The sequence below is a fragment of the Crinia signifera genome, chromosome 1 (genome assembly GCF_055691185.1).
Source record: "Crinia signifera chromosome 1, ASM5569118v1, whole genome shotgun sequence".
Taxonomy (NCBI): domain Eukaryota; kingdom Metazoa; phylum Chordata; class Amphibia; order Anura; family Myobatrachidae; genus Crinia; species Crinia signifera.
This window is the reverse complement of record NC_139217.1, coordinates 160219978-160243460: the sequence shown is the minus strand read 5'-3', so window position 1 is coordinate 160243460 and position 23483 is coordinate 160219978.

Genomic DNA, 23483 nt, shown 5'->3' with positions numbered 1-23483 from the left:
TAGGCCTCCTCTTTGGCTCGGCGGAGTTGTCTGAGCTGGGCGTTGAACCAGGGCTTGTTGTTGTTGAAGATGCAGTAGGTCTTGGTGGGTATACACATGTCCTCACAGCTTATGTAGGATGTAATGGTGTCAGTCAGGTCATTCAGGTCAGTTGCTGAGGCTTCAAAGACCCCCCAGTCCGTGCAGTCGAGGCAGGACTGGAGTTTCAGGCAGTGGGTTCCGGGCAGCTGGTAGCATCTGGGTCTGGGCAGTTGGTAGCTGTGGGAAACAGGTAGCTGCGGGGAGCAGTAGCAGGGTGCCCGGCAGCAGAGCAAGAAATGGCTGCTGAATTTAAAAAACATATTTTCAGAAGTCAGCGGAATTCTCTCAGCCAATCAGCAGCTGGCCCGTCTTTTGAAAATATATTTTTTAATTCATCAGCTGCTTCGCGCCCCGGCACCTGTTACTGCTCCCAGCAGCTACTAGCTCCCTGCCGCTACCAGCTGCCCGGATCCCTGCATTGCCAGCCCCTGCACATAGGTGTGTGCCAGTGGTGCTTCACCACTGGCACACACCTACAGATCAGACCCAACACATCATGGGTGCTAAAAAGCACCCGCGATGTGTCGCTGATAGGTCCAATCCCATTGATTCAATCTTTAGGGTCTGACCCGATGTACACAGGACCACGCATCGGGTCAGAGGGGGTCAGAGGCAGAACTCTGGGAGGCAATGGAGGCACCTGCCGCCGGGATCCTGCTCCCAAGGGGGCACCTCTCCTCCCCTATGAGTTTGAATCAGTTAATTGAAAGCCATTGACATAGCTTCTGTGGCTGTCTCCTCCTCCAATAGATGTCACACTCTCTTTATTCTAAATATAATATCCATAACATACATACATGCATACATATATTTATAGAAGATGGTGTGTGTGTTGGGGGGGGGGCACCAATATTTATCTTGCCTCCGGGCAACTGGGATGAACTTACGCCACTGGAGGGGGTGTTAAACACATCCAATTTGGGCCGATTTCTCGGCCCAAATCGGATAAGTGTATGGGCACCTTTACTCATTTAGCTTAATCCCAACCCTCCAGCTCAGATCTCAAAGGTGGATTTCAAGGCAAATCCTACTCTCCAAGTTATGTATATAAGCACTGACAAGTCCCCATTGTCTTTCCACCTATTTATGTAATATAGTTTAACATGCGACCAAAGTTTCTACTAAATACAGCAAAATACAAAGAAAAGAGTTCAAAGGTTAATCTAATGAGAACTCCTCCCTGAAGTTCTGCACGCACCATCTGTACAATAATTGCACACTCAAATTTAGCACTGTCATCAATTTAAAGGGAACAGCAGATATGATTGAAAATATTAATCCATGTGAGCTAATACAGGATCACCTGAGCATGATATCCAGATGGCTGACAATGTCTAGGTCGACAGTCAAAAGGGTGACAAACACAATTTCAATGCTGATAAAAGGTTGACACATGCACAAGGCCGACATGGTCATTTTTGACACATGAAAATCGTCATGAGTTTTCCACATGTTTTTTAACTATTTCATAGTTTACCATCCACGTGGATTCCGATTGGGAATGGAAAAGTGTATTTCTTCCCAAAAAAATGAGGTATCATTTGATAGATTGCTATGAGCAATATCCCATCTTCAATAGAACTCCCATCTTAATAAATGTACCCCTTAGACCAGGCATGTCCAGCCTTTGGCCCTCCAGATGTTGTGAAACTACACAACCCAACATGCCGTGCCATAATTTTGCTATTAGGGAATGCTAAAACTATGGCAAGGCATGCTGGGATGTGTAGTTTCACAACAGCTATTGTGCCCATGCATGCAGGTCACATTCGTTTACAATTGGACCCCAATATGAAGAGTCTAGAGTAAAAATAAAAAAATGTAGAAAAAGGTCAAACTAATGTGTAATGGGTAACAATACAATCTGCATTAAACCTTAAACTGGGTACAAACTGGGTACAAACTAGAACAATGGGGGTTATTCTAGTTCACTCTTTCTGACAAATTCCTTCTTAGATGGACAAAACCATGTGCACTGCAGGGGGACAGCTGTAAAATGTGCAAATAATTAGATTTGGGTGAGTTATTTTGTTTCTGTGCAGGGTAAACACTGGCTGCTTTATTTTTACACTGCCATATAGATCTCACTCAAGTAAAACCCCACCCAAATCTAACTCTCTCTGCACAAGTAACATCTGCCCCACCTGCAGTGCACATGGTTTTGTCCATCTAAGAAGGAATTTGTCAGAAAGAGTGAACTAGAATAACCCCCATTAATGTGTGCCCAGATTATGATCCTTATTCTGGTTCACTCACAAAGGCAGATTCCTTCTCAAATGGCAAAACCATGTGCAATGCAGGTGGGGCAGATGTAACATGTGCAGACAGAATTAGATTTGGGTGGGGTTTTACTTAAAAGCAATATCTATATTGCAGTGTAAAAATAAAGCAGTCAGTATTTCCCCTGCACAGAAACAAAATAACTCACCCACCTGCAGTGCACATGATTTTGTCCATTTTGAGAAGGAATTTGCCTTTGCGAGTGAGGCAGAATAAGGGCCTATATACTAGCTGACAGGCTCACATATCATACCATGTGTACACATCAAACCACTGGGCCTGATTCAGGTTTGCTCAGTAAACTGCGAAAAGTGCAGCTTACCAAGCACATATGTAATGAGCGGGATCCGCTGCCTCCTAGTGACCTGTGCATGCCCGCTGCCTACCTGGCTGCCAGGGGAAGGAGTAATACAGGTGCTGCCTACTGCATGGTATAGTACTAGTTAATTACCGTGTACCTTTCACAACGGGTGCAATGTGAAAGGTACAAAAATGGTAATTAACCAGTAATATACTGTTTACAACATACATAGTTTACTATGGCATATTATTGTAATGATGTTACTCCAGCATTGTATCTAGTATGTAACAAGTAGTATATACAGTGTATTTATAATGTACTGTTCATTTCTGGTACATTTGGGATATTTATTTTGGCATACCTCCCAACTTCAGTCCGGAGGAAATAGGGACACTCGCGCCCGGAAAGGGGGCGGGGCGTATGCAAATGAGGGTGCGGCTTATGCTAATTAGCCGTGACCTCATTTTCATACGAGAATAGACGCTGTGCGCATGCGCACAGCGTCTATTCTACTAGATTGGGGGGTCTCCCAACTGCCACCCCCCGCAGCGGGACAATGCCTGCCGCGGGTGGGACGTCGGGACAGGACCCGAAAATCGGGACTGTCCCGACGGAATCGTGACAGTTGGGAGGTATGTTTTGGTGATCGCTGCATTTTAAGTCTTCTACACAGATGCTTTAAAATCATTATTCATGTATGGCACTAGGGGGTAGCAGTAGTCTGTCTTATTACAGTGTTAGGCAAAGGTTTTCAGAGGTGAATCACATACTTTACATAGTGTTATAGGAGACTAGTTGAAAGCCCGTGAAAATGATGACTTACTCCCGATCTACTCCTTATGTAGTGATGTGCGCTGACTTTGGAGGTCATTCTAGTCTGAGCGCTGTTTTGCTACTGCGTATGCACATAAGCACTTATGCGCATGTGCAGTCTCCGTTTACGAATGGACGTGGCGATTTGTATAGTGTGGGCGGGGGGCGTGGGGCGGCGGGCACGGGTCGCATCCCTGGGAACACCCAGCATTTTATGGGTGTTCCCATGTAAATGCTGGGCGTTCCCTTGGTAATTCGCCCGTGATGGGGTGCTGGGGCCAGGCAGCTGACTTCACCGGATGCTGGCTACCCACCCTCTTCCCATACAAGGGCGCAGCAAATCACCAGAGAGTGACTAAGATTTGCAAACTATTTAGGAATCATTCGATGGTCGGCAACCATCAAATGGTTTCTGCCCCGAAGGCAAGATGTGAATGGATGTTTATACAAAACATCCATTCTCATGGGTGCAGGGAAAATCGGCGTGCGTGTGGTGGGTGGGCATTCGTGCAGGCAGCGTTTAGTTGGCTTGCAAAGCTGCAAAATTTGCAGTTTTGCGAGTCAACCAGAATGACCTCTTTTATGCAGCAAGGAGCTATGTTTAAATATTGGTTACATTCTGTCCGCCATCTCATTGGACAGCAGCCTCCCCACAGGCAGCATCGGCACTGTCGGGAGTGACACTTGCTCAGAGCATACTTGCCGACTTTTCAATGTCCCTCTCTGGGAGAAGTCCGGAGAGGACAACAAAAAGTGCAGGTCGGGGGTGGGGACAAGGCTGCCGTATCAAAGCCCCGCCCCCAATCCACGCAAACGCCGCGCTTCGTGGGTCCGCGAGCAGGGCCGGATTTGCCACTAGGCCCGTGAGGCACGGGCCTAGGGGCGGCACTTGTTAAGGGCGGCAGCCAGCAGGGACGTTTTTACAGGGGGGACAAGCTGTGCATCATCCAACAGCAGCAGCATCCCGCTGGTCTACAGCACCTTGGTGTCAGCGGGCTGCGGTGCTGCTTGCTCCTGGGGTCTCAGCGCTGCCAGGATCTCCAGGCTATATGCAGAGCTCCCAGAGTGTCCGCCTGGGTGCACTCTGGGCTGCAGCGCCCTCCCTTGGCTCTGTTACGGTGTGTTACCAGGCTCCTAGCTCCCGTCGACCTGCTGCAGTACCGCTATTGTTTCCGCTGCTGCTGCCCGGATGTCTCAGCCCCCTCCATGCCCGCCGATGACTGCTGCTGCAGGAGGAGGAGAGCGGTGTCCGGGCTGACGGTGCCTGCCACCACAGCTATTGCTGCCGCTGCTGCCCGGATGTTTCAGCCCTCACCCTACTGCCAGTGACTGCTGCTGCGGAGGAGGAGCGCGGTGTCCGAGCTACCGGTGCCCGCCACAACTGCTATTGCCGCTGCTGCCACCTGGGTGTCTCAGCTCTCTCCCAGCCCGCAGGTGACTGCTGTGGAAGAGGAGGAGTGCGTTGACCTGCAAGTGGAAGAGGTGACTCCGAGGAGGAGCCCTCTTGAGCTCCCTCCACTCTATTTTAAAAATTCCAAAAGGGTCCTCCCTCCCTCTGGGTCCAGAGGGCGGCCACAAATTTTGTGCCAAGGGGTGGCCTGACCCCTAAATCCGGCCCTGTCCGTGAGCAGTAGGGGCTAAAATGGCACAAAATGATGTCATTTGCATCAGTTTAGTCCCGCCCCCTCCCCCGGACCCGCGATTTATGGCACTTCTCTCCCAAGCTCCGGAGGGGAGTGGGGGCTCTGGGGGGAATGCGGGAGCCTTGCCCACCTCCCCAGGGGGCCGGGAGGGGGACCCGATTTTCAGGAGACTCCCGGCCATTCCGGGAGGGTAGGCAAGTATGGCTCAGAGATAAGAAAGAAATAGTTCCCAAGTTCATAAATGTGCACCTACAGACTTATGTATAAGCGGCTGCTAATTAACACTGTAAACAAAACTGCTATATATCAACAATACTGACACATGACCGAAATGACCCTATAAATACCATCCTCAATATAGAGAAAAAGGTGAATAGACAGTAGGGGGAAATTTACTAAGAATACAAATATGAAAAGTCATATTCGTATTCTTAATACGAATGGATACGACTGCATACTACTGTATACGGCTGTTTTAGCCATATGCAAATTCATATTCTGGAGGAAAATTTACTAATCAGTCGTATTTGACAGATTCAAATTTTCCAATGTCATATCCATTCGTATAAATACACATTCGTATTTTTAAATACAAATTCGCATTTTTAAATCGGCTTCAGTGTAAAATAAATAAATAATTTTTAAAAATGGCATGGGGTCCCCCCCCACAGCCTTAACCAGCACCAGGCTCAAAGAGCCGGTCCTGGTTGTAAAAAATCAGGAAACAATTTGCGTAGGGTTTCACTGATAATTTACAACCAGGCCCCAGGGCCGGTCCTGGTTCCCAAAATATGGGGGACAAAACGAGTAGGGGACCCCCGGATTTTGAAATCCAGCACCAGGCCCAATCAGCCAGCAGGGTAATGCCACAGCCGGGGGGAGACTTTTCATACAAGTCCCCCCGGCCAAAGCATTCATCCCTACCGACCAGTCAGCCTGGGCAGGGGGTCCCAATGAAGGGGTCTCACCCCCTCAAGAACTTACCTGCCCAGGCTGAAGCCTGGTGCTGTCCCCGTTACCCCTGGGCTGTGGGTACCGGGCTGATTCAAGTGTAAAAATTAGAATAAACCATTGGGTTTTGCTGTGGAACTATGAGTTCCAGTAAGCCAGGAATGCATACTGGGACTTGGAGAACCAGTACAAGCAAAAAGAGAAAGATTCTCTATTTGTGGTGCACCAGATAGAAGATATAATAAAAATAAACCTTTATTTCTGATAATTAAAATGTGACATATAAAACCAAAACATATAGAAGTGAAGACATAGAATAATTGTCTTAAAAAGGATATAAATCCTAACGTAGTGGGACCCCAGTGTCACTGATTTCCCTGTTGTGATTAGTTATTGTAATTAAACATGACAGTGGTGCGTATTATCTTTAAATATATATTATTATCTGGTTAGGCAGATATAGCAGAAGATTCTGATAATGTTACCAGAATGAGTCCGTGGGTGTTGGTGTGTTACCACCCACAGACCCGTAGGTACAATGTACACAGTATGGGGGATAGGCGTTCCCCATTGTGTCCAACAATAGGACTAGGAGTCAATGTGTTATATCTGAGCCACCTTGATTAAGCTGTTATGCAGGTGTGACTTTAATACACAATATGAACCATGACATGTGCATGGATTTAATGTAGAGCCTAAGTTCTTAATACACCTGGCAATTGGGGCAAAAAATACTTCACTATTCCTATGTGGTTAACAAGGGTCTCATGAGGAGTATTTACAGCATATCAATCTTTATTAGCTGTTTGAACAATGCCTTCTCTTGCACTCTATATCATACTATGGAATAACGTGATTATACAGCATTATGGGTGCTCCAACACTGACACTGGGGGTACCCCCTTACTGTGCATGCAAAAAGTGTATGACATCCTAAATGGATATGCGTATCTGCCTAAACATCAGTTCCACAGGGAAAGCCGCCACTGTTACATTGCAATGTTGGGTGGATATACGATGTGCATCGTCTAGGTGTGTACCCTGCATAAGTCTGGAAAATCCATCATTACATCTCATGTGAGACCGCTGGAGTAATCTACAATTTGGATTGTCCCTGCGGCAAACATTATATAGGGAAAACACGCATACCCTTACGGAAAAGATTATCAGAACATCTCCTCAGCATAAAAAACGCAACAAGAGATCAACAGAATTTCAAGAACCTCACACCAGTAGCAAAACATTTTAAGAAATATCATCAAGGTAATTCCAATGGCTTGAAATCCTTTGGAATGGTGAGGGTTGAATTGGGCATACATAGAGGAGTTTGGGATCAAGAACTCCTCAGACTGGAAACACGGCTGATATTTCTAATGAATACCATGACCCCAGTAGGCCTCAATGAGTAAAATAATTATGCAGTTTTTCTGAAATTATTTCATATCCATCACTGCTTTCCCGTGACTTGGTTCAGTATCCTCCCCAATAAGAATTACCCCATACCGGGTCTTACCATATAATCTCCTCCTATACAGGAAGACACACAACATATATTCTGTTTGATATTAGAATCACCCCCATTGTGCAGTGGAAGCGCTCCCAGTTAAAATGGCCCAGGTCCAGTGACCTGGCATTTGAACCCAGTATAAAAGAGTCGAAAACTACATTTTCAATTTCCTTTTATGTGTTGTTCAGCCAAGAAGCACTTGAGTGTGCTAGTGGCACAGCCGTGCTTTCCTTTGAAGTGGACAGAAAAGAATATAAAAGAACATGTTTGATAAGCCCACATTTTCCATTCAAACTGTACACTATGTATTAGTATTGCAAGTTCCTTATTTTCTGTTGGAATTTTTTTTTCTTTTTTTATTGAAGCTGTTCCTAATAGTTCTGCAGGGTATGCATAACTCCATACCCTCCAACATCTTAAGGGCGGAAATCGGTACACATTCAAGAAGGGGGCGTGGCAATGGATAAAGTGGGCGTGGCCACACCCTCTTTCCAAATGTTCACTGGGCATTTTGGCACCCCCCACCCTCCATATCTACCACACGCACAGCATCAAAACCTCAGGCACTGCTTACTGGTGGGTGTTCCTGGGAAGCCTGTGAAGTGCCTGGAGGAGAGGAGCTGCGCACTGCAGATAATGTATATACTCGGCAGGCAGGCCAGCCAGGTTCCCGGCACCCGGCCCATCTGTTAAGGTCGCGGCCGGATGTCATGCCCACGACCAGACACTTGAGCCCCAGTCAGCGTCACAGCCACCCAGCCCCCCTATGGTCATGGACGGATGTCACGCATCATTCCCGCAACCAGCAGAAACCGGCACCCACAGTCACGGAGCGGGAGCAACAGTGTATGCTGTTAAAGCTCTGCTCCTCCTTTCTTTGACCCCAGGAGCTGGACTCCGGAGACAATGGAGAAGTGGCGACTCCATTGCCTCTGGCAGTTAAAAACTGGTACAATCGGTACATCTGTTTTTAGCCAGTACAGACCGTTAAAAAACGGTACTGTACCGGCTAAATCGGTACAGTTGGAGGGTATGTAACTATCTATGGAACCCAGTTGATAAAATATGTTTTCAGTGCTTCTCTCTTCTGGGATTAAGTAAATCTAACTGGATTATCTTTTAGGTTGTTAGCCTTTTAAAAGGCCCATGTGCAGTCCTTGCAGAGGCTCCGATAAGGAGAGCCGTGGACTGAGAACATAACAGCTCTCCTTATTGTCTGCAGGGGGATAATACATTAGGGGGGAAAGAGTGCCCACTTCTCCACGTTATGCAGGAGAAGTGGGACTCGATAAAAATGTTAAATGTATTCTCCGTGCTGCTCCTCCCCCAGCAGCATGTCCTTCCGGCAGCAGGGGGCAGGAGGAGATGCTGGGGACCACTGCAGCGCCCAGGAGATGACGGAGACCCTCCTCCCCCCCCCGCACACCACATCACAGGTATCATGGGGGGCCTCCGTCACCGCACCACGATGCTAGCCGCATATGTTAGTACACCGCATCAGGGGGGTGTGACGAGGGGTAGCGATGTATGTTAATACATCCCGCCCATACTGTACAGTACCATGGCATGTGGCAGTGCTCCTCTCTTAGCTGGCTGGTGCTATGCAGGTGAAAGAGACCCAGGGACAGCCAGGATCAGGTGCGCTGTGTTTCACCTATCATTGCAGCACTCATCTTTTAACAGCCGAGCAGCAGCTGGCCATGGTGGGGTGGGGGACAGCGACCACACCAACCTGCCTGAGGGGGCCGAGGAGCCTTGTCCCCATGACTGCAGGCATGTAAAAGGATGAGGTGGTGGACCTAGCTGGCCGGTGAGGGGGAAGTAGACCATGTTGCTGCTGTTTGCTTGGCCAGTATAGTGAAGCATTTGGAGCTCCTGATGTATGTAAAGTGTACCAGCCCTGGAGGGGCACTTGTCCCAGCCCACCACTGCACCCTTCCTGGCTCGCTACTCTCACAAAAATTTACAAAACAGTGCAGAGGATTGCTTGCTGTACCTTGGGGCCCCCAAAGCTGCTGGGCACCATAGCAGCTGCATCCTCTGTACCCTCTGTAGTTATGCCACTGTTACGAACTCAACAGAGACAAGCTGGCCTGGATGCTGGTTGGTGAGTCAGTAATTTTTTCCGAAAAGTATGAAAAGCGCCTTGATTTTGAGTACTTTATTATAATTATTCTGATTAGCAGTGCTTGGTACTATATACTATAAGTGTGCATCGGCATTCTATTTTCTTTTTCTTTGTGGAACCCATTATAGATTTTCCTATAGGTGAACCCCATGCAATGCCAAATAAAGTATAAAATGACTATATTGACAAGGGTTATTCTAAAGACACTAAACTTTAGAGGTTGCAAAATGTTCTATGATGTGATGGCTGTAATAAACTATTTATTATTAAGCCCTATACACACTAGATGATTCACTTGTTAACAATATCGACGGTGCTCCTGGGTGAACAGTATTGTCAGTGGCGTAACTATAGCTCCGCAGCCCCCGCGGTGGCGGGGGGGCGCAGAGAAATTGGGGGCGCCGCCGGGGGGGCTGCGGGGCTATAGTTACCCGCGGTCTGCGTCTCGCCCGGCTCTCTGTCAGGACCTTCCTGACGTCACGGTCCCGGCCGGCTCCTGCTGCAATGAAAACTGACAATTAGAAAATGGCTGCCCCCATACTGCAGACAGTTTTCTGTCTGCAGTATGGGGGCAGCCATTTTCTAAGAGTCCGTTTTCATTGTAGCAGCAGAAGCCGGCCGGGACCGTGATGTCAGGAAGATCCCGATAGAAAGCCGGGCGAAACGACGCAGACCGCGGGTAAGAAGGGGGGGCAGGTTAGGTGGGGGGCGCCGAATAAATGTGTGTGGGGGGGGGGGGCGCGGAATAGTTAGTTACGCCCCTGAGTATTGTGCATACACACTGAACAATATCGTTAACGTTAGTGATGTCATCTGTCCCCCGCTGAACTTGCAGTCATTGACAATGTACTCAATATTGAGCTGCATGTTCAGACGACCATAGATATCATTAACAACCAGCGAAGGCGCACATTGTTAAGGATTTTGGGGCAGATGTATTAACCAGCGTTAAGTGCAAAAATGCACTTAACGCTGGTTAACTGGGGGGATTACGTCTGTCCCTAATGTATTACTAGCGCACCTAACTTGCGCTAGTGACAGCCCGCCGAGTTACGCTCGGCGGGGCTGTCCCTGCAATCCCCCCCAGGGATTAACGGCCGGGGCGATGTATTAACAGCCTTCAAGGCGTTAATTCGCCCCGGCCGCTTCGCCAGCTCAGGGCTAGCGTTGTCCTATCCCCCACTATGGGGACAACGCTAGCCCTGCGTCTGGCTTGGGCTGCGCTGGAGATCTCGCGTTTTTTGCGAGATCCCGCGCATGCCCAGTGCGGCCGGCCGGGGGACAGGAGATAGCGCATCAGTATTAACTGATGCGCTATCTCCAGAAAGGGACATCGCCGAAGGGGGGAGTTAACGCTCCCCCGCTTCGGCAGACAAGATGTTAATACATCTTGTCGATGTCCCTTCCTGCTTCGCCTCGCTATTGAGGCGAAGCAGGAAGTATCATAGCGGCGCGATAAGCGCTGCTATGATACATCTGCCCCATTGAGCGTAGACACTGGACAATATGAACAATATAATGTTAACGAAATTGTTATTGTTCATATTGTCAACGATATATTGTCTGGTGTGTACGAGGCTTTCATTTGTAACATATTAAAGGTAAATAAGTTTAAGTGATTAATCACCTGTAAGAGTATATTACTTGTGTGTGTGTGTGTGTGTGTGTGTGTAGCCATTGTGTATGTAACAGCAGAGATTAAACACTACTTTTCCCACTAAAAACCCAGGGCTGACCCCAATTTCTGGATGCGGTTCTATCCCAGGTCAAACCCCATTTACACTGAATCCGGGTTTGGCCTGCACATCACTCACAGACACTACCTTGAGGTGGACCTCTGCATAAACAGCCACTCAGCAGCTTTTAAGTATACCCTGGGTCGGACAAACTACCGTATATACTCGAGTATAAGTGGACCCAACTATAAGCCGAGGGTGGGAAAAAACTGGGAAAACTGATTGTCTCGAGTATAAGCCGAGGGTGGGAAATGCACAGGGTGTAGGGGCACATTGAGACACACACACACTGTACAGGGCATAGGGGCACACTGACACACACTGTACAGGGCATAGGGGCACACTGACACACATACTGTACAGGGCATAGGGGCACACTGACACACACACTGTACAGGGCATAGGGGCACACTGACACACACACACTGTACAGGGTGTTAATGCCGATGAATTATGACCAAAGAAACAATAAGTGAAAAGCGCAAGTTACGTATTATGTCCGTAACCTGCGTACCCTTTATACCTAACTACGTGCGAACAAAGCGTAGCGTACCTTTATTGTGTATTATACACCCAAGAACCAATACCTTAATAAGAGATCCCTTCGCAGTACTTTGTCTCTAATCTGCGAATATACCCTTTAAGGACAGTGTCCGAAATATACCTTTATCGCTAAATGCGAATAACAGACACAAACCACTGTATAGAAATAAGGAGATAAGAACTCCCAAAAAGGTTGTATTTAAGTCCCTAATGGACAAAGGGGGTTACAGGAATAAAAGATTCAGGTATAACAGGTAATGCAATAGACTAACAATGAATACAATAATCAGGTTCTACTAAGGGAAGAAAAACAGATACAGGATACAATCAGCCAACAATACAATAAGTATAAGTACCGTGAATGCAACCGTTACCGTCTCATCAAATATGCGAAGCGCAGTCCGGTCAGAGCTCGCTATCGTTCAGGGTTGAACTATAGCCCGGTTGAAGGTCAGGGAAAGAAAGATGTGCCGAAGTGACCGTGGCTGTTCTGGGTCGCCTATCTTATAGGGTCAGAAAGGGGAGGTCAAAGGCCATTCCCATCGGTCAGAGATCGTATGTCAGGTCCACTGTGATTGGGGGTTAGATGAGGCACCTGGTTTGAATAGGTGCAGGGGAGTGAACTTTAGGAGTCCTTTGTTTGTCGGTATCGTCGTCAGGAGTCGTAAATAGCTGTAGGATCCGGTTACATCTAGATTCCTTTGTTATATACTTTCAACCGAAACTGTCTTGGGAATATGGAATTATGTCCATAACTATCGGGCCGTGTCTATTGCGAAATATTCGCAATGACCGGAATACTGAGCATAAGAAACGGAACGGAACGGTACTAAACACTATACAGATAGATGTATGCAATGCTAACTAAGCTATGTGTGGCGTTCTAAACCTTTAACTATATTTTATTTAGTGTAAGTATGTTATTATGAATTTATGTGTGATAGTATGGCTACTCTTCTGGTCCACGTTGTCACACATACTCGGGTATGGAAACTTTATTTGCGCAACTCTGCGAACCAAAATGGCGGCCATACTATCCTAAAATGGCGTGTGTGCAACTCGACTTCCACAAGGGTATAGGGGCACACTGACACACACACTGTACAGGGCATAGGGGCACACAGACACACACACACTGTACAGGGCATAGGGGCACACTGACACACACACTGTACAGGGCATAGGGGCACACAGACACACACACTGCACAGGGCATAGGGGCACACTGACACACACACACACACACACTGCACAGGGTATAGGGGCACACTGACACACACACTATACAGGGCATATGGGCACACTGACATACACACACACTTATTGTAAAGGCACACAGAGATGAGAGGCCTGAAACCCCCTTCCTCCCTCCGAACAGGTACAGCACCTGCTGGTCTGCCCTGTGGATGCCCCTGGATGAGGAGGGGGAAGTGCTGTGTCTCCAGCAGAAAGGGGGAAATTCTCCAAGGCGCATAAGGGGGTAGCGCTGCATCTCCAGCGGGCAGGGGGGGAGTGTGCCGCTGCAGTGGAATGCACTTCACTTCCATATTCCACCTGCGGCCATGGCTTCACTTCTGCATCAGAGCCACCCTGGGTTCCCTCCTTCCTGTCACGTTCTGTGGATCTTGCGTGGGAGTCGCTGGAGAGAAGCGGAAGCTGGGCTCCTTAATATAGCTATGTTGCATGTATTAGTGACAGTATTAGCTCCCCATGCGAGGGGCAAGAGTTTCTGAGTTAGGCGGCACAGTAATACCGGTAGAAGGTGTAGTTAATGCAGATTATATTGATGACGATGGAGATAATAATGAAGATAATGATGAAGACGATAATGATGAAGATGATGATGAAGACCATCAGCTCATCTCCTTCTCCCTCACTGCTTCCCCCTCTCCCACCCCCCACCCAAGCGCATTGTCTCACGGCATAATGTCAACACACTTGATATTGCTGCCTTCTCAGACACGCTGTGTCCTCTTCTCACCCCAATCGCCACCATGTCATTGCCAAACCTCGCCGCCTCCCTCTATAATGACACCCTATCTTCGGCATTGGACTCTGCCCGCCCTCCTCTATCCCCCTTCGATGCTCCAACCCCCAACCGTGGTACTCGCCTATCACCCGATTCCTTCAAAAATGCTCTTGCACTACTGAGCGCTTCTGGAAGAAATCACGCTCCCTCGTGGATTATCTCCATTTCAAATTATTTCTTTCCTCCTTCAGCTCTGCCCTTGCTCTGGCCAAGGAATCCTACTTTAAGTCCCTCATCCTTTCCGAATCATCCAACACCCGCAGGCTCTTCGCCACCTTCAACTCCTTGCTCTCCTCCCCTCCTCCAGTTCTTACGTCCTTCATTGTAGCCGCTGATTTTGCTACCTACTTTTCAACCAAAATCTCCTCTCTCAGGACTGCCATCACTGCTGCCATGACCTCACCCTCTCCCTCCTCCCCTCCTACATCTCCACTCCCCTCCTTCCCACCCTGTCATTTTACCCCACCACTGCCACTAAAGTCCATTCTATCCTTCAATCCGCTTTTCCCTCCACCTGCCCGCTCGATCCTATCCCCTCCAATATTAACCGTCGTCTCAGTCCGTCATTCTGCTCTCACCTGGCTCATCTCTTTAGTCTTTCCCTATCCTCTGGAATCTCCCCCCCCCCTCCTTCAAACATGCTCTTGTCTCCCCAATTCTCAAAAAAACAAATCTGGACCCCAACTCTCCGTCCAACTACAGGCCCATCTCCCTCCTCTCTTTTGCCTCCAAACTCCTAGAATGTCTAGCCTATAATCATCTCCTAAGCCACCTTACTGCTAACTCCATTCTAGACCCCTTCCAATCCGGTTTCCACCCTTTACATTCCACTGAAACTGCCCTGACCAAAGTCACTAACGATCTACTATCGACTAAATCCAAAGGCCTCTTCTCTATCCTCATCCAGCTTGATCTGTCGGCTGCCTTTCACACTGTTGACCACCCTCTCCTGCTCAACACCCTCCGCTCCTTTGGCGGCACTGGCACGGTCTTCTCCTGGTTTACCTTATACCTCTCCAATCGCTCCTTCTCCATCTCTACTCCAAGCTCCTCCTCTCCTACTATCTCGCAGCCAGTCGGTGTTCCCCAAGGGTCAGTCCTTGGCCCTCTCCTCTTCTCCCTCTACACCACCTCTCTGGGCACCCTCATCAGCTCCTACGGCTTCCATTACCACCTTTACGCTGATGATACCCTAATCTATCTCTCCTCCCCCGACCTTTCCCCATCAATCCAAGGTCTCCAAATGCCTCACAGCCATCTCAGCCTGGATTACCCAACACTTCCTGAAACTAAACATGGCTAAAACTGAACTTCTAATCTTCCATCCCCCAAACATCCCCTCTTCTCCCACTATCTCCATCAGCATTGGTGAAACCGAGATCACCTCCACCGGCCAAACGAGCTGCCTCGGTGTCATCATTGACTCCTCTCTCTCTCTTTCACCCCCCCACATTCGTGCTCTCTCACAGTCTTGCCGCTTTCACATCTCGCGCATCAGACCATTCCTCTCCACTGACGCGACCAAAATTCTCATTCACTCTCTTGTCATCTCCCGCCTTGACTACGGCAACATCCTTCTCTCCGGGCTACCTCTAGCCCGTCTCGCCCCTCTTCAATCCCTTCTTAACGCTGCTGCTAGGCTCATCTTCCTCTCCCACCGCTCTACCTCTGCCTTCCCCCCCTGTCTATCTCTTCACTGGCTCCCCATTCCTTTCCGAGTTCTCTTTAAACTCCTTACCACCACCTACAAGGCTCTCTACTCCTCCACCACTCTCCTCACTGATCTCTATCCACACTCCCTCCCGTCCTCTTCGCTCCACCCCTGAATGTCGCCTGGCCTCTCACCTAATCACCTTCTCCCACTCCCATGTCTAAGACTTCTCTCGCGCTGCCCCCCTGCACTGGAACAACCTCCCGCAACCTAACAGGCTTTCTGATTCCCTTACCTCCTTCAAGTGCTCCCTCAAAACCCACTTCTTCCGACTAGCCTATCCCTCCTCCTCCTATCCTCTTTCCCTCCTCTTATCCTATTGTTTTTCGTTCGTCCACCCACCTCCTTTTAGTCTGTCAACTCTTATGAGTAGGGCCCTCCTTCCTCACGTACTCACGTACTCACCCTACCTCTTTACCTCACCAGTGCTCCTGCCCTGTTCTTCCCTTCCTCTACTTTATCTTCAATCTCCTCGACAATTTCGACACCTACTTCAGAACTGATGCTTATTTCAGTTTTACTAGCTATACCCCTATTTATGCTGTATTTTATCAACACACCGCGTAAAGTACTTTGTAATTTGTTTTTTGCTTGCTGTATACGGCGCTGCAGACACTTTGCGGTGCCTTATAAATAAATGAACTATTACTACTACTACGAAGACGATAATGAAGATGATAATGATAAATGATGATGATGAAGAAATTGAGAATGAAGATGATGATGATGAAGACGATAATGACAATGATTATTGGTGAGTGAGGTCGCTGCTGATATGTATGCCGGGATCACTTGAGGTTGTCACCGGTGAGGGCCACCGTGGGTACGGAGGCACCGGACACCCACCTTTGGAGTGAATGCCCAACATCAGCCTCGAGTCCAGTGACGGTAGTTTTGAGTCCGTGAGCAATACTATTCTAGAGCAGTAAACAATCAGCAAAGTCGAAGTGGTGGTGCCTATAACAAGACACCTGGGAAGTCAGGCTGCAGCAGAATGGACCACTGCAGTAATTGCCTTTCAGTAGAGCTGAGAGCTGCTACCTAATGGACAACATTGCACTGACTGACCTGCAGACCCAGCCTGCAGCAATATATATGCTGAGCAGAGCTGAGATTGGATCCTTCTGCTATGACATCATAAATAGGGCAGGCAGAACAGATTACAGACTCCAGAAACATGGCCGCCCCCTTGCAGGAGACACTGAGCGCAAAGCAGAGGGAGAGTGGTGATGTCAGCGCCGGGACTCCCCACCCATGCCAAGAGGAGAGAAGGACGCCGACATGGAGACCCCTGCCGCCTGCCGCCCGGACCCAGAATGCTGGAACAGCACAGACCAGGGCCAGCGCTGGTAGCGCAGGTAAGTGTTACACACGGCGACCGTGACACTCCCGCATCGCCGCCCCATCTCTTGCAGCCACGCCGGTCCCCTCCTCCAAATTGGTCACTCGAGTATAAACCGAGGGGACAAAAAAAAGTCGGCTTATACTTGAGTATATACGGTAAGTCAAGATATTTACACTGCACTGTTACCTGAGGCCAATTGTTACCAGATTCGGTGAAATTGATTTCCCCTCGGGGATAGACAGGTGCTGGTATAGGCTCAGATCCCAGCTGCTGTGCTAAAGTGGGGTAGTTAGTCCCACAAACAAGAAAGAGAGGAACGCAGTGGCACAGCGCTAGTTTGAGGAGAAATGCTCACCATGGGATGTACAATAAAAAGTTTTAATTATAAAAAACACACATAGAATAAATGGATTGACAATCACATATACTGGGTATAAAATGATAATATCTCACTGTCAGGATGGATGGTGGAGCCAACCATGCTCAAGGTTTGGGTATTGGTCCAATTGCTAAGTGCACTTTACCGTTGCCGATGTGTACAGTTCCACTACTTGGGATGGTGGCAATTGTGGAAGAAATTGCGTCCACTCAGTTGAGGAGTGTCGGAATGGATGGCCGCAAAGGGAGTCTGTGGATGGGTGGTGGGACAATTGTAGATGCAATGGCCAGAAGAGCCTGAGGCTGGTGTGCCAATTGATAAAGGGGCAAATGTCAACTGTGTTGACATTCAGGTAAAAAAACTGTGAAAAACCCCAATGCGACCTTTTGACTGTCGACCTAGACATTGTCGAACTAATGACCTGTCGAACTAATGACCTTTCGACCTAGAACCATGTCGATCTTTTCCTATGTTGACCTAGACCCATGTCGACCTTTTCCTATGTGGACCTAATGGTGTCGACCTACTGACTGTCGCCCATCATGCTGTAGACCAAATGACCGCATCCCTATTTTTCAAGGGCCCTTTTAAACCAAGCTGTGGCCTGGGTAGACCTGGCAATAGCTAAACGCTAAGTAGTATTACCATAAATTGTGTAAAAAAAAAGAAAATTACAATTATAATGACAGGAAAATAAAGCCGTCTATTAGAGAATACATGTGCTAGTAATTATAAATAGATGAATAAAGAACTTTCACATTTCTTGTAATGCTTGCCTTGAATCACCTGTGCCTACCCACAAATTGCTACTTCTGCTGAAACTTTCTTTAACAATTGTAATCTGCAGAAATGTCACAGTGGTTTCCATGGTGACTGGGACTTGAAAGGTTATAAAAATACTTCTTATTGAGCACTTTCCTAATAGTCCTCAGTTTTCTAGCATTTTTGTAGAATACCATCATATTTTCTATATACTATTACATTTGCCAGTGATAGCAAACAGTCAGAAACCCAATATAATTTACAATTTTAGATTTTCTAAAAAAAAAAAATTGGGTGTACAAAATGAAAATAAACCATAGAAATCTGGAGCCCTACAGGCTAGCTAATTCTCATTTAGGGCCAGATGTACTAAGCTTGAAAAATGATAAAATACGGGTAAACTCTATTCCGCAAGCTTCTGCCCTCTGCCGACTCAAGAGATCTCCTAATTGACCGCATCCATCGCCTCCCAAGACCCAAAACAGTCCCAGCCGACCTACCCAGGGACACCCTACTACGGGTACACTTCTTTACAATCAAAGAAAAAATACTGAGAGCGGCCAGGGAATCAAGCAACACAGACAATCTGGGCAGCCTTCAGATTTTCCAGGATCTCTCCCCCGCGACCATCGCAAGTAGGAGAGCATTTGCACCTATCACAACGGCACTCCTTTCCCACGATATCCGGTACCGCTGGGGGTTCCCGGTCAAACTTATTGTCTACCATGAGGACACCACCTACACCATTTCTACTCTGGATGCAGGAGTTAAACTCCTGATGGACTGGGACATATCGGTCTCGAGACCCCCAGACCCGAAACGCCCACGCACCTTTCAACAGGAATGGTCCGCTACTTGAGGACCTGACGAAGAGTCTGCTATGTGAACTCTGCTGTTACCACCCTTGCTTCCCCTTCCACCGCGATGGAGGACATGCGATAAGTATTGTCTATGTTGTTACTTACTCAAGCAAGGCCTTAAGCAGTTGCTTCACCTGATTATGACTTACTGTCTCAGTTTACCATAAAGTTTTAGTTAATTATGTTCCTATAGTACCTGGTTGTGGTTTCTAAGTTTGTTGCTAGTTTCTATTTTTGGTTTACTATACATTGCATGTATATTAGTGAGTGGCAGCTCTCTCACCTTTAGAGAGTCGAGCTGCCCCCTAACTTTATACATACTACTGCAAGAAATCCCCTTTCTCTTTCCCTAGCAGTAGTCATGCAGGTCCTATATACCGGACCTTTTTGTTTTACCTCTCCCTTTGTCCCTCCCCCTTTTTATTATGCCCATGTCTCCCCCCTTTCTTACTCACTCCTTCCCCCCCTCCCCAGCCCTCCAGATGGGCAGCAGATGCCGATACTTTCTCACCAACACAGCATTCTCCCTTTGTCGAATATCAAGCTTCCTCTATCGCTCTATTACACCCTAGAATGCCTAACCTGTTTTCTCTAAATGTTAAAGGTCTAAATTCTCCAAATAAACGGAGATTAGCCCTGTCCTACTTTTATAAACAGAAGGCAGATGTGGTCGCCCTGCAGGAAACTCATTTCGCTGCCTCTAACCCCCCCATTCTTAAGGACTTGAACTTCCCTATAGGATATTTTGCAAATGGTCAATTTAAACGGAATGGAGTCGCTATCCTAATCAATAAACATACTTCCTTCACTCTCCACTCCCAAATCTCGGACAAAAATGGCAGGTACCTAATATTGACCGGCCTTCTCGACGACAGATTGACTACCATAGTATCCCTATATGTGCCTAACTCAAATCAAATCCCCTTCCTACGTAAACTATTCCTCCTTATACGGAAATCCTCTAAGGGCTCACTGGTGATCCTTGGAGACTTCAACCTACCCCTAGACCCCAAAGTAGATAAATCCCAACAACCTACCGCCCACCGAACCCCTATGTCCGACCCATCCTTGGCTTTCCGAAACCTCCTCTTAGAATTTGACTTATATGATACCTGGCGTTCTACATATCCAACTGGTCGAGAGTATACTTTTTTATTCCCCGGTGCACAATACATATTCCAGGATAGACTACATCCTATGCGATAAATGGATCCTACAACACACGAAAGATGTCACTATTCTCCCAATCACCTGGTCTGACCACGCCCCTGTTATGTGGAAATACAATTTGAACCCAACCAACCCCACCACAAGACCGTGGCGACTCTTCCCGCACCTCTTAAAAGACCCCATCGCAAAAGACACTATATTGAACTCCATTAACTCCTACATGGCCTCCAACTCTCCCCAAGATACATCCATTATCAACCACTGGTGTGCCTTTAAAGCAGTCACGAGAGGAGCAGCTATACAAGCCGGGGCCAACCTAAAACGTAGAGCCCTTAAAACCCAAAAGGACCTAGAGGCCAAATTGACTGACCTCGAATCCCAAAATAAACACTCACCCTCAAGATCTTTGAAAAAAGAGATTGCAACAGTGCGCAGCCAGCTCCAAAAACTCTTCCTAGCCCATACCCAATTAGCTTTAAATAGACTACGACACAAATTTTACCTGTCAGGTAACAGATCCGGCAGACTGCTTGCCAGGAAACTACGCGCCCAACAAGCTAGAAATAGAATCAAATGTATTATTAGCCCCAATAAAGAAAAAATTCTTAACCCTAAAGCCATAGCGGACCAATTTGCACAGTACTACTCCCAACTTTACAACCTATCCTCTGATCCATCCACACCACAGCCCACCACAGAGTCCATCTCCTCCTTCCTAGACAAACTACAGATCCCATCCCTCACGCCAGACCAATTAGCCTCCCTAAACGCCCCATGGTCGCAAACAGAAATACAGCTGGCCATCAAATCACTTCCCAGGAACAAAGCTCCCGGACCAGACGGGTTTATTACTGACTTTTATGTTACTTTCAGCGACCTATTATCCCCACACCTAACAAACCTTTTCAATGAACTCTCTTCAACAGGCTCTTCCCCCCCAGAATTACTAGAAGCCCGCATAGTGACCATTCCTAAACCAGGCAAGGATCCTGCCCTTTGCCAAAACTATCGCCCAATTGCGCTGCTAAACTGTGACATTAAACTTTTCGCCAAATTGATGGCACTCCGCATCAACCAATTTCTGCCGTTGCTGGTGCACCCGGACCAGACGGGTTTCATGCCTGGTAGACAGGCGTCTGACAATACCAGGAGAGTGTTTAACTTAATTGACTCCCTGACGGGAGAGCAAGATCTCCTCCTCTTGTCCCTTGACGCCGAAAAAGCGTTCGATAGGCTCAATTGGCATTACATGCAGGAAGTGCTTACCCGATTCGGCTTCAGAGACCGTATCCTCACATCGATTCTAACGCTCTACAGCTCTCCCACGGCCAGGGTGTTCAGCAATGGCTTCCTATCAGACCCTTTCAAGATTTCTAACGGCACTAGACAGGGATGCCCATTATCCCCCCTAATCTTTGTCCTCTCTATTGAACCATTAGCTATCACCATTCGTAACGACACCAATTTTCCCGGCCTTCAATTAGGCTCAATCAATCATAAACTCAGTCTCTTTGCTGATGATGTGCTGCTTTTTGTTACAAATCCCAATAGATCCCTACCCTGCTTACATACCATACTTACATCCTACAGCGCAGCTTCCTTCTATAAACTTAATACCATTAAAACAGACGCCCTCCCGATCAACCTCATCGGATCCTTAGCCCACCTACAAACACTCTACAAATATAACTGGCAGACAGACTCCATAAAGTATCTGGGCATCCACATCCCCCCAAACACAGCGAAGGTATTTGACGCTAATCTCTCCCCACTCCTCAGCACCCTGTCCACCCTTTCCAAATCCTGGTCAGGATATGATATCTCCTGGCTGGGTCGTATGGCTGCTTTTAAAATGTCCCTTCTACCCAAACTGATGTACCTATTCCGCACCATCCCCTACACTTTCCCTAAGAAATCCCTACGACTAGCCACTTCCATTATGACTAAGTATGTCTGGGCATCTAAACCCCCAACCATGGCCCGCACCAAAATGTCACTTCCCAGGGCCTTTGGCGGACTGAACTTACCTGACCTATCCCACTACCAATCGGCATGCCTTTTGGCCCAGATTAAACAGTACGCCGAGCCTACTTCCCCCCAGGGGCTGGCTGGCAACTTTTAGCCTAGGGGGCAAGTCCAGAGCACTGGCCCATAATCAGCCAAGTCACCGTCGGAAGGAATGCTTTTGCGCGCCGTAGGCGCGCCGAAAAATTAGGGGCGTGGCCTATCATAAGGGGCGTTGCCTGTACCATGATTGTATTGTGTACCTGCAGATTGCACATTTTAGCGAACCTTGTAATACCCATTACACATAAAGCCACATGCCGTAATGCCAATTACACATTATGCTGAACACCATGATGCCAGTTACACATTACGCCCAACACTGCGATGCTAATTACTCAATACACCGCACACTGTGATGCTAATTACACATTATGCTGCACACCTTGATGCCCATTACACCCCATACTGTGATGGCAATTACCCAATGCTCCCCACACCGTAATGTCCATTACGCCCCATACCATGATGCCCATTACACCGCACAATGTGATGTCCACAGTGCCAGATATGCCCCCACAGTGCAAGATATTCCGCCACAGTACCAAATACACATATGCCCCCACAGTGCCAGACACAAATGCCGCCACAGTGCCAGATATTCTGCCACAGTGCCAAATACGCATATTCCTCCACAGTGCCAGATATGCCCCCAGAGTGCCAGAGACACATATGCCCCCACAGTGCCAGAGACACATATGCCCCCACAGTGCCAGAGACACATATTCCCCCACAGTGCCAAAGACACATATGCCCCCACAGTGCCAGATATGCCCCCACAGTGCCAGAGACACATATGCCCCCACAGTGCCAGAGACACATATGCCCCCTCAGTGCCAGAGACACATATTCCCCCACAGTGCCAAAGACACATATGCCCCCACAGTGCCAGATATGCCCCCACAGTGCCAGAGACACATATGCCCCCACAGTGCCAGAGACACATATGCCCCCACAGTGCCAAATACACATATGCCCCCACAGTGCCAGACACATATGCCCCCACAGTGCCAGATACACATATGTCCCCACAGTGCCAGATACACATATGCCCCCAGTGCCAGATACACATATGCCCCCACAGTGCCAGATATGCCCCCACAGTGCCAAATACACATATGCCCCACAGTGCCAGATACACATATGCCCCCACAGTGCCAAATACACATATGCCCCCACA